This window comes from Saimiri boliviensis, chromosome 19 (assembly GCF_048565385.1).
Source record: "Saimiri boliviensis isolate mSaiBol1 chromosome 19, mSaiBol1.pri, whole genome shotgun sequence".
Lineage (NCBI taxonomy): Eukaryota > Metazoa > Chordata > Mammalia > Primates > Cebidae > Saimiri > Saimiri boliviensis.
Genome location: NC_133467.1, coordinates 3,134,228 through 3,150,654, shown reverse-complemented (window position 1 = coordinate 3,150,654; position 16,427 = coordinate 3,134,228). Strand labels below are relative to the sequence as shown.

The following is a 16,427-nucleotide window of genomic DNA, read 5'->3' as shown; positions in this document are numbered from 1 at the left end:
CTGATAACCATTGTCACCCTACTATGCTATCAAATTTATTTTGATAGAACTTATTCCTTCTAACAAAATGTACTTTTTATAGCCATTCCGTAACCTCTTCAGGAAATCAGTGTTATTTGAAGTGAAATAACACTTGTCGAATGCCTTCTGTGTATCTTTCATGCACTACAATAAAACTACCTAACACTCTTTTTGATCTGTTTGACAGAGGAAGGAAATGAAGCCCAGAGAGATGAAAGGGCTACCCAAAGGCGTGGTGGTAGGACCGAGATTGAAACTCGCCTTGCTTTTCCCAAGTCCAGTCATTCGTTACTATACCACATTTCGCTGTAAGGAGAAATAAAACAGAGAAATAGAATCCGCACTGGAGACTGGAAAGAAGAGAAAAATAGTAGCTCCAGGAAGCAAAATGCTAACCAGAACTTCCATTCGGCAAAGCCCGTATGGGGAACAAGCGAACAGGGAGGACAGTGTGGAACAGAACACATACTGACCCCAACAATTCCGTGTGAGCCTTTAGGGGTGAGGCTCACAGGAGCAGGGAGAAAGCATGCTTTGTGAAACTTTATTTACAGAGAATGCGGTTTGTGAACTGGACTCCAAGGTTTGGATAATTTTAGTAGGTGAAGAAGGGAGGAGAGAAAATTGGAGATGGGTCCCAGGAATCTACATTTTTAACAAACTCTTCCCAGTTCTTGTAGTTGATGCTAAAATTTGAGAACTGCTTAGTCAGATATTTGGCAAAGATATCACTGTAATAAATAACTACATCAAATGTAATGGGAAAAGATTATTGAAAGGGAAAGAGCACATTAATTTTAGCCATAAGACCAAATATTAAAAATTGCAAGGTGTACCTCCTTGATACGTTTGGCTGTGCCCCTACCCAAATCCTATCTTGAATTGTAGTCCCCATAATGCCCACATGTCACTGAGGAGCCCAGTGGGAGGTAAGTGAGCCATGGGGGTGTCACCCCCATGCTGCTGCTCTCATGAGACGGAGTGAGTGCTCACAGAATCTGGCGGTGTTGTGAGGGGCTTTTCCCCCTTTGCGGGGCACTTGTCCTTCCTGCCACCATGTGAAGCAAACATGTTTGCTTCCCCTTCCACTATGATTGTAAGTGTTTTGAGGTCTCTCCAGCTGAACTGAGTCAATTAAACATCTTTTCTTTATAAATTACCCAGTCTCAGGTATGTCTTTACTAGCAGCAGGAGAACAGACTAAATACACTTTTATCTACAAATAATGTGCATTTTAGGTAGAACTGGGATTCTGATATAAGAACTTTCAACAGGCACTGATGTCAGCAAGATGGCAGAATAAGAGTTTTCATTTATCCTCTCACAAAATCATCAATTTGAAAAATCATTCAAGGCCAGTGTGGTGGCTCAGGCCTGTAATCCCAGCACTTTAGGAGGCCAAGGCAAGAGGATCACTTGAGGTCAGGAGTTCAAAACCAGACTGGCCAACATGGTGAAACCCCACTTCCACTAAAAATACAAAAATTAGCTAGGCATGGTGTCACACACCTGTAATCCTAGCTACTCTGTTGGCTGAGGCAGGAGAATCACTTGAATCTGAGCGGCGGAGGTTGCAGTGAGCTGAGGTTGTCCCACTGCACTCCAACCTAGGTGACGGAGCAAGACTTTGTCAAAGAAAGAAAGAGAGAAAGAGAGAGAGAGAGAAAGAAAGAAACCATTCAAAATATATACACCTCCTATGTACTCACGAAAATTAAAAATTAAAAAAAGAAAAACCGTCCATGCACAAAAATATCTCCTAAGAGGTAAAAAATTCAGGGGAGAGTTTATAGCACTTGGGTGGAGCAGAGAAACAAGAAAAGATGTATTGAGTAGGATAGAAAAGGTGATTTCACATTAGCCATGTCATCCTCCCACAAGCCCACACAGCACAGCTTGGAGAAAGTCACCCTTCGTATTGGGGAAGTAGAGTAAAATCAGTGCTTGATTTTGCCACAGATCCCCTTACTAGGCCCACCCCAGTGCTATGATCTCAAACACAAGCATAAGATTACACCACAAGGAACTAAGCCCAAAGGTAGCAGAAGAAAGGGAATAAAGATCAGAGCATAAATAAATGAAATGGAAGTTAGAAAAACAACGCAAAAGAACAGTGAAACTAGTTTGTTTTTTTGAAAAGATAAACAAAATTGACCAATCTATGAAAAAGTATATGCCAAAAACTTGGTTAACCTAAAAGAAATGCATATATTCTTACAAACGTACAACCTGCCAAGACTGAATCATGAAGGAATAGAAAATCTAAAGAGATGAATATTAAGTAAGGAGACTAAATAAGTAATACAAAACCTCCCAGCAAAGAAAAGTTCAAGACCCAGTGGCTTTACTGGTAAATTCTACCAAACATTTGAAAATGAATTAGTGCCAACATTTCTCAAACTGCTCCAAAAATTGGAGAAGGGGGAACATTTCCAAGCTTATTTTATAAGCCCAGCATGATCTTGATACCAAAGGCAAATGAGGGTACTCTAAGAAAAAAAAAATTACAGGCCAATATCCTCGATAAACTGGAGCAAAACTCCTCAAGAGGATGCTAACAGACTGAATTTAAGAGCACATATACCAAGATCAAGTGGGATTGATCCCTGGGATAATCTCATAAGCATGTATCACATTTGTCAACAAACGTGATAAAACCATATTAATGAAATGAAGGGAAAAATTATATGATCATCTCAATAGGGGCAGAAAAAATGATGTTGGATTTAAAAATAAAATCTAAGATCATTTCATGATAAAACACTTAAAAATTAGATATAGAAGAAATGTACCTCAACATAATAAAGGCCATTTATGACAAGCCCACAGATAATGTCATGAGTATTGATGAAAATCTAAATGCTTTTCTCTAAGATCAGAAACAAGATAAGGATGCTGAGTTTCACCACACCTATCCAATGTAGTGCTGGAATTCCTAGACAGAGCAATAAGGCAAGAGATGGAAATAAAAGGCATTTTAAAAAGAAGATAAAAAGTAGAACTGTCTCTGTTTGCAGATGACATGTTAAAGCACAATAAGCAGGAAGCCATTAGCCTGGAATTGTTTCTGGTCCTGGGACCATTATGCAAACTTAAATCTAACTTAGAGGTAATCCTTGTAACGGATTAATTTTGAATCAAGTTTCAGTCAATCATAAATGGCAAGTAGCTGACTGGTTATACAACTTGGAGCCTCCAATTAAACCTTATCTAAATAAGGTGAATACCTAGCTGTGGCCAATCAAGTAGTTTCTTTGTTCTCATGTTCAACCTGTTAAATCTCACTGCTCACACTGCTAGACCAAGGCCCACAACCTCCTGTCAACTTTGGTGCTTCCCGTTTCATGAATTGTTCTTTGCTAAATAAATGTTGTTAAACTTTATTATGTCTCAAGTTTTTCTTTGTATATCTTTTTTTTTTTTGAGAGAGAGAGAGAGTCTGACTCTGTTGCCAGGCTGGTAACAATCTCAGCTCATTGCAACCTTTATCTCCCAGGTTCAAGCAATTCTCCCGCTACAGCCTCCTGAGTAGCTGGGAATACAGACATGCATCACCATGCCCAGCTAAGTTTTGTATTTTTAGTACAGATGAGGGAGGTTTCACCAGGTGGGCTAGGCTGGTCTCTAACACCCGACCTCAAGTGATCCACTTGCCTCAGCCTCAAAAATGCAGTGGAATTACAAGCATGGGCTACCACACCTGGCCTCAAGTTTTTCTTTTAACACATGCTTTTACATATAGAAGACCCTAAAGACTGTATGAAACTATTAGAACTAATAAATGAATTCAGTAGAGTTAGGTGAAATTTCTGTACACCGAAAACCAAAACACCAATAAAAGAAATTGAAGAGGTCATAAACAAATGGAAAGCTATCCTGTAGTTATGAATTAAAAGGATTAATATTGTTAAAATGGCCATATGACCCAGAGTAATCTACAGATTCAATGCAATCCCTATCAAAATTTCAATGGCATTTTTCATGAATGGAAAATGAGATTGGGCACTTATCTCTCATCACATGTAAAATCAACTCACAATGGATTGAAGACTGTAAGGTAACACCTGAAATTGTACAATTACTAGACAAAAACATAGGGGAAAATCTTCTTGTCATTGATCTAGGCCATGAATTTTTGGATATGACCCCAAAATCACAGGCAGCAAAAGCAAAATAAACAAATGGGATTGCATAAAACAGAAAAGCTCTATACATGAAAGGAAACAGTAAACAGACTGAAGAGACACCTGTGGAACAGGAGAAAATATTTGCAAACTATTCATATAATCAGGGGTTAATATCCAAAATAATAAATGGAACGCAAACAATAGCAAGAAAACAAATAACCTCATTTTTTAAATGAATTAAAGAACGTAACAGATATTTCTCAAAAGAAGACAAATGGCCAATAGACCTATTTTTTTTAAATGCTCAATATCACTAGTTAAGGCAATGCAAATTAAAGCCACAATGAAATATCACGTCATACTTGTTAGAATGGCTGTTATCAAAAAGACAAGCAGTAAGTATTGACAAAGATGTGGAGAAAAAGGGACACTTGCCACTGTTGGTGGCAATGTAAATTGGCACAGTCGTTATGTAAAACAAAATGCAAGTTCCCCCAAAATTAAAAATGGGACTGGGTGTGTTGGCTTAAATTTGTAATCCTAGCACTTTGGAAGGCTGAGGCAGGAAGATCATTTGAGGCCAAGAGTTTGACATCAGCCTGGGCAACATGGCAAGACCCCATCTTTAAAAACAATTTTTTTTTAGGCCAGGTATGGTGGCTCACACCTATAATACCAGCACTTTGGGAGACCAAGGCAGGTGCATCACCTGAGGTCAGGAGTTCGAGATCAGCCTGGCCAACATGATGAAACCCCATCTTTACTAAAAATACAAAAATTAGCTGGGCGTGATGGCCCATGCCTGTAACCCCAGCTACTTGGGAGGCTGAGGCAGGAGAATCACTTGAAGCTGGGAGGCAGAGGTTGTAGTGAGCCGAGATTGGGCCACTGCACTCCAATTGGGTGACAGAGTGAGACTGTCTCTCAAAATAATAATAATAATTTCTTTTAAAACATTGAAATAAAACTACCATATGATATAGCAATTCTACCTCTGGGTACACACTCGCAGGAAATGAAATCTGTATGTTGAAGAGATATTACTACCATATTCATCATAGCATTATTCACAATAGCCAAGATGTGGAATCAATCTTAGTATGTATCAATTGATGAATGAAGAAAAAACATGTGATGTGTGTCTGTGTGTGTGTATTTTATATGTGTGTGTATACACCACATACATATATTATTAGATATAAAATATTATTATAATATAATAAAATATTATTCATTCCAAAAAAATAAGGAAATTGTGTCATTCACAACAACATAGATGAGCCTGGAGGACACTATGCTAAGTGAAATACACCAAGCACAGAAAGGCAAATATGGCATGATCTCACTCATATGTGAAATCTAAAAAGACTGAATTTATAGAAGCAGAGAGTACAATGGTAATTGGCAGGAACTGGGAAGATGGTGATAAAAAGGCACAGAGTTTCAATTATGCAAGATGAGTAAGTCCTGGGGATATAAAGTACAGTATTGTGACTGTATTTAAAGTACTATGTCGCATACTTTTAAATTTGCTAGGATCTTAAATGTTCTCACTTGAAAAAAATGTAACTCTGTGAGATGGCAGAAACCTTAATTTAGCTTGATAATGGCAATCATTCCACAATGTAAGTGTATATCAAAACATCAAGTTGTGAACCTTAAATATATACAATTTTTTTTCATTTGTGCCTCAATAAAGATTTTTAAAAAGTACTCTCAACTGTTTATTAACAAACATTTATTGAATGCCTTATCCTAAAAAGACTGTGTTAAGACAGACAAAAATGAATTAGACATTTTGTCTGTTATTAAATATGTCTCCACCTAATAAAAGAAAAAGATGTGTATGTAACATTTGCCTCACAGGGTAGTAACTGCTGTAGATGTGGTTTATGGAAGGTACCATGTAGAACAATGGAACTGGTGAACAGCTCTGCTTGGTTAGTAAAGGGAAAGGGGCAAGATTTAGAAGACAGACACAGGTAATGCCTTTAATGATGAGAAGGTATTCACCAAGCAAATAAAGGCAGGAATAAACTTCAAACCAACAGAGGGACTAAAAATACAGGATAATGTTTAGAAATCAGAAACCAACTGTTTTAGTCCTTTTGGGCTGCTATAACAAAATACCATAAACTAGGTAGCTTATAAACAAACAAACAACAACAACAACATATATATATATATATATATATATATATATATATATATATATATATATATATATATATTTCTCACGGTTCTGGAGGCTAGAAAATCCAAGATCCAGGCTGCAGCAAATTCAGTGTGTAGTGAGAGTACTCTTCCTCAGAGATGGCACCTTCTTGCTGTGTCACATGGTAGAAGAGGCTAGCTAGCTCTCTTTAGTCTCTTCTATAAGAGCAAAATCCCAGTCATGTGGGCTCTACTATCACATTCTAGTCACTTCCCAAGGCCCCCCGCCCGCCAACCAATTCTATCACCTTAGGGGTTAGGAATTCAATATACGAATTTTGGGAGGACACAAATATTCAATCCATAGCACCACTTAAACAACAGAAGGCAAGAAAAGAAAAACAAGTATCAAACAAATGAAATAAATAGAAAATGCAAAGTAAAACAATAAATTTAAAATCAGTCATATCAGCAATTACATTAAATATAAATGTACTAAATACTCCAGATAAGAGTCAAATATTGAGAGCCTCGATTTAAATTCTGCTATGCATTGTTTATAAGAGACATCCAAAATACAAGAACAAAAGAGTGGGGAAAATATCTGCTTCCAATAGTAACAGAAATAGTGTAATAACTTTGTTAAAAGTAAGATAAATACCTTATCAAAGATAAAGAGGATTCCCTTAGAGAAAAAAAAAGTTTTAACATACTGAAGATTAACTCTAAATGTAAATACCAATAATACAGCTTTAAAAGAATAAATACAGCATAATTCCATTTATGTAGAGATTTAATACAGGCAAGATTACGATATATTTTTAGAGATGCATACTTAGGTTGTAAATATTTTTAAAAGTAAAAGAGGTATTATTGCCACACACACTATAATAATGGTTACTTCTAGGGGCAGGAAACGGTGGTATAGTTAGTAAGGAATAGCCTGGAGTCTTCAGCAGGGCTGACAACACTCTAATCTTTTGGATATGTTTCCAGAGATGTTTCCTTTTTGTTGTTCATTACACTGTACACTTACACTTTGTGCACTTTTCTGGCATTTTTCTATTTCACGATTTTTAAGTTTTAAAAAATTAATGACAAAGAACTCTTCAGCAGATATCTGCATGTTTGCATATCAGCTTCAGAAGGAAAGCTTGTGACAGAGAGGTAGGTCTGGGCGCTGTCTTCTGCGGGTAGCAGCAGGAGCTCACAGGGAGTGAGACTGTGTGTGGAAAACACAGGAGAGGAAGTGAACTCTCCTGACAGAAGGTTCGGAAACACAAGCAGAAGCAGAAGAGGTGCAATTGCTAAGAACGAGCAACCCAGAGACTGGAGAAGAGAAAACTGAGTGTTAATGTTTTAGAAACCAAAGGAGGAGAATGTTTCCAGAGGAGGGAATGATCAATATTGACAAATTCACCAGGAAGGTGAAGATAAGAAATGATAAGTAATTATGGACATGGCAATTAAAATGTCGATTAACTTAGAATGAGTAGTTTTAGTTTCCATCCAAACCATAATATAGAAATCAATTTATTTTCAGATATTGACAGATTTTCACTGTCATAAAGAGTTATGAGTTTTATCACGTGAGTCATTTTACGTTGGATATAAATAACTGATTATAGTGATTCATGGTTTGAAAAACCCAGCCCTCAACTACTTGACATCCTGGTAAACAGTATTAGTATCCAGCCATTTAATCACATAATGTGACAGACATTGCCTGTTTCCCCTCAGTATTCACTGTCCCCACAGTACTCGAACTGTTCGGTTACTTTGCCACCCAACCAAAAGACGACATTTCCTAGCTTCCTCCCACTGTGGTCGGGAGAAGTTAAATGACTGAATTCTGGCCACTGACATGTGGAGTGGATACTGCTAACTATGTGACCATATATATTATTGCTAATATACGATTGTATTGACAGATCAGTCTCCCAAAAATTTTGCTCTAGTCCTATTCCTTCCTTTCCCTTTTATGAACTGAAAGCAGCAACTGGCAACAGCAGCCGCAACCCTCATCATGTTGCCAGCACCACGTGACCGGCGTGGGTCTTTGGATCATTTCATGGAGCAGAGTCCTAGCTGGGTGGCACTGTATTCTCAGCTCTTTTCTATTAATCATATTAAGCAACTTCCTAAATATTACATCTAAGTAACCACGTTGTGTGGCATTTCCAGGAAACTCCCTTAAAAGGGAGAGGATGCCTTTTTTTAATCTTCACTCCCTTTCCTCCTTTCTGGAATATGGTTTTTGTAAGCGGAGCTCCAAGAATCCAGGTAGAATGCCCAAGGAAGTGACCCCAGGAACTGAAGCCATGTTTGGCGGAACAAGACAGAAGGAACTTCAGCCTTTCACTCCATGGAACCAGCATAGCCGCCTTAACCAACTTACCTCTGGAATCATCTTCCCTTTTTAACCTGCTACTCTCCACGTTTTGTTACCTTTGGCCTAACCTAATCATGACTGGCATGTATAGTGACGTGAAATGAATGGAAAGATGGACAAAATGACATAGCATTGCTTCCCATGGGCAAGACACACAACAAAACTAATGTTAGTAGATCATTTTAAGAGGAAAATGAGACATGAGAACAAACATTTGTTAAGATTTTATATTTATCATTTAAACAGAGACTGTAACCTTCACAGTAATCCTACCAGGGAGGCAACATGATCACTACTTTAAAGAAATTGAGACCTAGCAAGGAAGAGCAAGTTGCTTGGCATCACTCAGTGTGTAAATAACAGAATTTGAACTCACAGTTCTCATTAACAAAATCCATGCCCCCTCCTATGCCCTACCTTTTACCACAGTGAAAAACGAGGAACAGAAGGCAAATTAACTAGAACAAAAATTGCTTTCACATAGATACAAATAACTTTGATTCAATCAAAATAAAAGTTTTCCTGACTCACTCTAGATTTGCAGGGCCTTGTTTTTCTTTTACAACCACAAGTTACCACACTTTTAAGAAATAAATTATTTTGTAAGTTTATAAAATAGAACGGAATTGTATAGTTCCCAGAAGAATTTCTTAGAGCAGTTTGTTCCCCTGAATCAAAGTGAACAACAGACACTGTTATGGGTAACATACTGCTTCTTATTTTCATCCTGAAACAAAAGTGTTTTTTTCAAATGTTGAAGGTTGGAACTCAAACACAACCATCTGGGCCACCAAAATAGACCCTGCTGCACTGTTTCTTTTATTTCAGATTCTACTTGGAATTTCTCATATTTCAATATTCTTGGAAGATCCTAACTACTTTTATTACTTAGAAAGGAAAACACTAGGGAGTGTTCTCTGTACGTTTCATACCTTGTCTGAATATTAAAACAGGGCAATACATTTATTTGGTAATAAATTGCATCCTAATCTTTTCAATAAAGTCATGTAAATTAGCACATGACTGTTTACTTGCGTAATAAAAAGTCATGGTTACAGATGCTGTAATGGTGAGAGTTCAGAGCGTTCCTGAGGACCTGGAGAAGATTTGCTGTTAAGAATGACATTTTGAAGGTTTTTTTTTTTGTTTTTTTGGCTGAAAAAGGTGTCTCTGGAATCACATTCCTAGATCTTTCTTGAAGACTTGAAAAGAATTAGATTAGGGCCATAGGGACACAGAAGGTCACCCCAGTTCTGATCGTTGCCATTACAGTTGCTACAATCGGCTCTTTCCAATTTGGCTACAACACTGGGGTCATTAATGCTCCTGAGATGATCATAAAGGAATTTGTCAGTAACATTTCGAAGAACAAGAAAAATGCCCCCTCCCTCTGAGATGTTGCTCACGACCCTCTGGTCCTCGGCTGTGGCCACATTCTCCGTTGGTGACATGATTGGCTCCTTTTCCATCAGACACTTTGTCAGCTGCTTTGGCCGATGCAATTCAATGCTGATTGTCAGCCTGTTGGCTGTCACCGGTGGCTGCCTTACAGGCCTGTGTGAAGTAGCTGAGTCGTTTGAAACGCTGATCCTGGGCTGCTTGGTTGCTGGCGTCTTCTGTGGACTGTGCACAGGCTTTGTGCCCATGTGCATTGGAGAGCTCTCGCCCACTGCCCTGAGGGTGCCTTCGGCACTCTCAACCAGCCGGACATCGTTGTCGGAATTCTGGTGGCCCAGGTCTTTGGTCTGGCATTCATCACTGGGTCTGAAGCTGCACGGCTGCTGTTATGAGCTTTACCACCCTTCCTGCCATCCTACAAAGTGCAGCCCCTCCATTTCGCCCTGAAAGTCCCAGATTTTTGCTCATTGACAAAAAAGAAGAGGAGAATGCTAAGCAGATCCTCCAGTGGTTGTGGGGCACCCAGGATGTGTCCCAAGACATCCGGGAGATGAAAGATGAGACTGCAAGGATGTCACAAGAAAAGCAAGTCGTGCTGGAGCTCTTCAGAGCATCCAGCTGCCGACAGCCCGTCATCATTTCCCTCGTGCTCCAGCTCTCTCAGTATCCCTGGGACCAGTGCTGTGTTCTGTGACTCAACAGGAATTGCAGGCGTTCAAGAACCCATCTTTTTGTTCCATACTCGTGACTGTTTCTTTGTTATTAAAGGACGACTATGATGGGATGAGCCTCGTTTGTACTGGGGCTATCTTGCTCCGTGGCCTTCTTTGAAATTGGACCAGGCCCCACTCTCTGGTTTATTGCGGCCGAACTCTTGGGCCCCCGCCCAGCTGCAGTGGCAGTGGCTGGCTGCTCCAACTGGACCTCCAGCTTCCTAGTCGGATTGCTCTTCCCCTCTGCTGCTTACTATCTGGGAGCCTACGTTTTTATTATATTCACCCGCTTCCTCATTACCTTCTTGACCTTTACCTTCTTCAAAGTCCCTGAGACCCGTGGCAGGACTTTTGAGGATCTCACACGGGCCTTTGAAGGGCAGGCACGTGGTGCAGCTCAATCCGGGAAGGAAGGCGTCGTGGAGAGGAACAGCATCCAGCCTGCCAAGGAGACCACCACCAGCGTCTAAGTCACGCCTGCTTCCACCTCCCTCGCAGCATGGGAAAGCCACCTCTCCCTGAACGACGGGGAGACCTCATCAGGATGCACACAGGATGGCTTCTGAATGCTGCTGCTTGATTCCTTTCTTATCCCATGCACTCCATGAGCACCCCAAGGCTGGGATTTGTTGGATTTTCAATGACTTTTAAAATATTTTATTTCCTGGACATTTTCTTCTGCTTAGGAGAGAGCAGGTGAACCTACCTTCATTTCAGGAGGGATTGGCTGCTTGGTATATGACAACTTTGCCAGCTTTTCCTCCCTGGGGTTCTAATATTGCCCCACCAGGGGATACAGGAAAAGAAGAGTAAGGTGTGGTTCCCCCAGCCTCAGACTTAGCAGGAAGCAGATACTCATCCGAGTGTGGAAGGCAGAGGGGGTTTATGTAGGAGCACCTGTCTCACTTCCACTCAGGTCTACACAGCAAACTAACTTCAGGGATTTTTTTTGTTTTATCCTCTGGTTTAATTACATAATTTGGTTTTTTTAGTTGAACTTTCGGGATACATGGGCAGAATGTGCAGGTTTGTTACACAGGTATATATGAGCCATGATGGAAATATTTTTTTAAGTGTAATTTTGCCAAATAGTAAAAACAGAAAGAAATTGAGATTAGAGGGCGGTGTTTAAAGAGAGGTTATAGAGTAGAAGACTTGATGCTGGAAAGGTTAAGGTGCAGTATGAAGTTAGGGAGAAATGCAGTTCATTATTGCAGGGTAAATGTGGTGCCTGAGGTCTGCACGTTACTTCTTAACAATTTCTGTCCTTCACATGGAAATTCTTAAGTTTAATTTCACATAAAAGTCATATGCCTGTGTAATAAAGCTACTGATTTCCTTTGGGAAAAAAAAGTCATGGCTTTAAATGAGGACTTGGACTTTAAAGACATCTAATAAACTATACCTTTTTCATTGTTATTGAAATCCTTCCTCCATCAGTATTTTATTCATCCAACAAATGTTTATCGAGCACCTACAATGAGAAGCAGCACTGTGTAATAGTTAAGAGTTTAGACTACATTTCAAATCCTGGCCCCTCTTTCAGTTGGCTGTCTGACCTCGGTCAAGTCACTCAGTCTTGTTGACCTTCCGTTTTCTCATTTGTAAACCAAGATAATGTAATATTATATCTCCAAGGGCTATTGTGAGCACAAAATGAGTTAATATGAGCATGAAATGTATACACAGTAAGTACATAATAAATGTTTATGAAAAATACATACTGGCATACATGTATACATACAATATACCAAGCTTTAAAGAGCTAGGATATAGCAATGATCTAAACACACATATTTTCTCCCCATGTAATATATATTCCTGGCAGACAGAGGCAGACAATAAACAAATAATTAGGTAATATGTCATGTGTTATCCATGTTCTAAGGAAGAAGAAAGCAGGTAAAAGTAGACAGAGAATGATGACGGGGGCACTATTTTTTACAGAATGGTTCAGAAGGGATGCTGTAAGATAGAAGAACGTGAGGAAGCCAGCCATGCTGATAAAGGATTGGGCTTCCAGGTAATGGAAACAAATACAGAGCTCCCAAGGCAGGATTATGCTTGAAGCATCTGAAGAAGGACAATGAAGCCAATGTGTCTGGAGAAAAGTAAGCAAAATGAAGACTGGGAGGACAGAAAGAGACAGGAATAGCAGGGTCTTAGGTTACAAAAGGCTTTGTAGCCTAATGGTAAAGGTATTGGCTTTTACCCAAATTTGACTGAAAGATACAGCAGGGTCTACAGCCATAGCACCCTGAACATGGCCAATCTCCTCTGAAAGATGTTGCAGGACTTTGAGCAGAGGAAGGATATTGTTGGATACAGATTTGTAAATGTTCCTTCTGGCTGCTCTGTGGGAAATCAATCATAACAGAGGGGCAAAGGTTGCTGAAAGGAAACCAAAGTGGTATATATTGCAATATCCAGGTGGACGGACCCTAGAGAAATATTTGCATATATGCACAAAAAGGTATGAACTTAGCTGTTCATTCTAGTATTCTAATAAAACAAAAATTTAGGAACAACACAGATATCTGTCTATGAGGAAGTAGCTAAATAAATTGTGATATACTAAATATCACATAGTATCTATTAATAGCATATTAATAAATCAAATAGCATGCCTTCAATAAGAGTAGGCAGTGGAGGTGATAAAAAATTGGCCTTCTTCTGGATATATTTCCAAAATGTAGCCCACAGAATTTGTCATCAGAGTGGTTGTGAGAAGTAAGAGAAATAAAGGCGTGAAGATCACTGCAGGCTTTTCTGTCCTGAGCCAGCCAGGGTGGATTGTTCTACCAAGTTTTTGAACACTAGGGAAGAAGCAGAGGATTCCTGGGGGAGCAGGAGGGATGTGGTTCAAGGATTCAGCTTTGGGCATCATAATTTGACCTCAAAGAGTATGGGTGTAAGTTCAGAAGAGCAATCTGGGCAAGCGGTGCGTGTTTGAGACTCCTGGTGTGTTCATGGTATTGAAGGCCATGTGTTTGCATAAGATGAGCCAGTGAGGTGGTTCTCAGACCCGCTGTGCACTGCAATCACAGGAGTGGGGCCTAGACGTTGTATACTTGTAAATCCTTTGGGTTGAGAACCAGTGACTGAAAGAAGCAGTATGAAAAGAAAAGAAACAGAAAAAATTTGAAGAGAAATAAAGTAAAAAATACTATGGGGTGGCGGGGTGCGGTGGCTCACGCCTGTAATCCCAACACTTTGTAAGGCTGAAGCAGGTGGAAAACTTGAGATCAGACTGACCAACATGATGAAATCCCATCTCTACTAAAAAATACAAAGATTAGCCAGGCATGGTGGCACACACCTGTAATCTCAGCTACCAGAAAGGCTGAAGCAGGAGAATCACGTGAACCCAGGAGGTGGAGGTTGCAGTGAGCCAAGATCACACCACTGCACTCCAGCCTGGGCAACAGAGTAAGTGAGACTTCATCTCACACACACAAAAAGAAAATACTTACTATGGGTCAACAAATTTGAATAGTAATTGAACAGTAAGTTGCCAATACTGAAGTTGAAGATTCACATACTTTAGGCTCAAGGATTTACTTTTAGGTTTATAACCTTAGAGAAATGCTTGCATATATGCACAAAAAATTACAAATTTGGCTGTTCGCTGTGGTATTGTAATGGGAAAATTTAGGTACAGTTCAAATATCTGTCTATACGGATGTAGCTAAATAAATTGTGGTAAACTTAAATACTATACATCGTATATTAATAGCATATAAATGCAATAAAATACCATATAGCAATTTAAAAAGAATGAATTTGATCTAATGTATCAACATAGATTAAATACTGAAATCATAGAATGAAGAAATCTAGCTAAAAAGAAAACATATAGATATATTAATATATATTATATAGCTCGAATATAAAATATATTTTTATATATTTAATAGATATTAAATTATATTTATATAATTTATATAATTATATTTATTATATTAATATATTCAATATTTAATATATTTTAAATCTATATATTTTATATATTTATATATTTTTTATGTTTTTAAAATAAAATACATTTCTACATAGGAATATAGCCACTCAGAATTTTTTTCATTTGCTTTAGTTGGGTTTTTTAATTTAGTTTTTTTAGTCAGGTTTACTGAGATATAATTTACAAACAGTAAAATTCACATCTTTGATTATACAGTACAATGAGGTTTAAGAAATGAGCCGGGCGCGGTGGCTCAAGCCTGTAATCCCAGCACTTTGGGAGGCTGAGGCGGGTGGATCACGGGGTCGAGAGATCGAGACCATCCTGGTCAACATGGTGAAACCCCGTCTCTACTAAAAATACAAAAAATTAGCTGGGCATGGTGGCACGTGCCTGTAATCCCAGCTACTCAGGAGGCTGAGGCAGGAGAATTGCCTGAGCCCAGGAGGCGGAGGTTGCGGTGAGCCGAGATCGCGCCATTGCACTCCAGCCTGGGTAACAAGAGTGAAACTCTGTCTCAAAAAAAAAAAAAAAAAAAGAAATGTATATAGTCACGTAACAATCACCATAAACAAATGGAATGATCTGATCATTCCAAAAGCTTCCCTTGGGCTTCTGTGTAGGGAGTCCCCTTACCCAACCCCAGCCCCTGAAAGCCACTGATCTGATTATTCCTCTATTGTTTTTATTCCAGCATGTTATAAAAATGGAATTACATAGTATGTAAGATTTTGTGTTTGCATCTTTTTTTAAGTATTGTTTTAGTAGCCTTTGGGGTACAGGTGGTGGATGAATATATAGTGGTGAATGCTGAGATTTTAGTGCACCTGTCACCCGAGCAGTGTACATTGTACCCAGTGTGTAGCTTTTCTGTTCCTACCTCACCACTCTCCCCCCCTCTGAAACCCCAAAGTTGATAACATCACTCTGTACCTTTGCATGCTCACAGCTTGGCTCCCGCTTCTAAGTGAGAACATACCATGTTTGGTTTTCCCACTCCTGTGTTACTTCTTCACTTAGATAATGGCCCTGTGCTTCATCCAAGTTGCTGCAAAAGACATTATTTCGTTCCTTTTTATGGCTTGTGTTTACTTCTTTTACTTAGTAAATGTCTTTGAGATCTCTCTGTATTGCCTCAATTTTTATTTCTTTTTATTACTGAGTATTATCCATTAAATGCTTGTAGCACAATTTGTTGATCTGTTCACCAGTTAATGGACATTTGTGTTCTTTCAAATTTGGGGCCCTTATGAATAAAGCTGCTGTAAACATTCAGGTCCTGGTTTCTCTGTGGACATATGTTTTCATTTCTCTTGGGTAAGTGTCTATTAACTTTACACCAAATATATATATATATATATATATATATATATATATATATATATATATATTGCAAAGCATCCATCAAAGGATCTTTCCTTTGGGAAGGAAGTAGTCTGACTTCTGACCTGGCAGACACAGGGCCCAAAAGGAATCTTTTAATATGTTATTAAAATAGATTTTAAATACCAAATGGACATTGTCTTTGGGCTAAATACACACTATCCATGACAGATACCTACTACTATTTTCGAACATAACTATTATGCTGAACTGAAAGATTCAAGTTTATTTCAAAGCATTAATCAATTCAGAGCATCTTTGACATTGTGTGTTTTCTG

At 38.8% G+C, this 16,427-nt stretch overlaps 1 protein-coding gene and 1 pseudogene across 16 annotated transcripts in view; one reads left to right on the top strand and one right to left on the bottom strand.

The window, feature by feature from the left end:
• The window catches only part of UCHL5 (ubiquitin C-terminal hydrolase L5), a 108,838-nt gene that overhangs the window by 16,914 nt on the left and 75,497 nt on the right, over window positions 1-16,427 (bottom strand). The window contains exon 12 of one of the 16 annotated variants that reach the window (XM_074390086.1): window positions 6,387-6,521. The exons of the other annotated variants lie outside the window; for them this stretch is intronic. The gene's annotated coding sequence lies outside the window, so the exon portion shown is untranslated. The remainder of the gene's footprint in view (window positions 1-6,386; window positions 6,522-16,427) is intronic. 16 annotated transcript variants of the gene reach the window in all.
• On the top strand, window positions 9,921-11,275 carry LOC101051861 (solute carrier family 2, facilitated glucose transporter member 3 pseudogene; annotated as a pseudogene).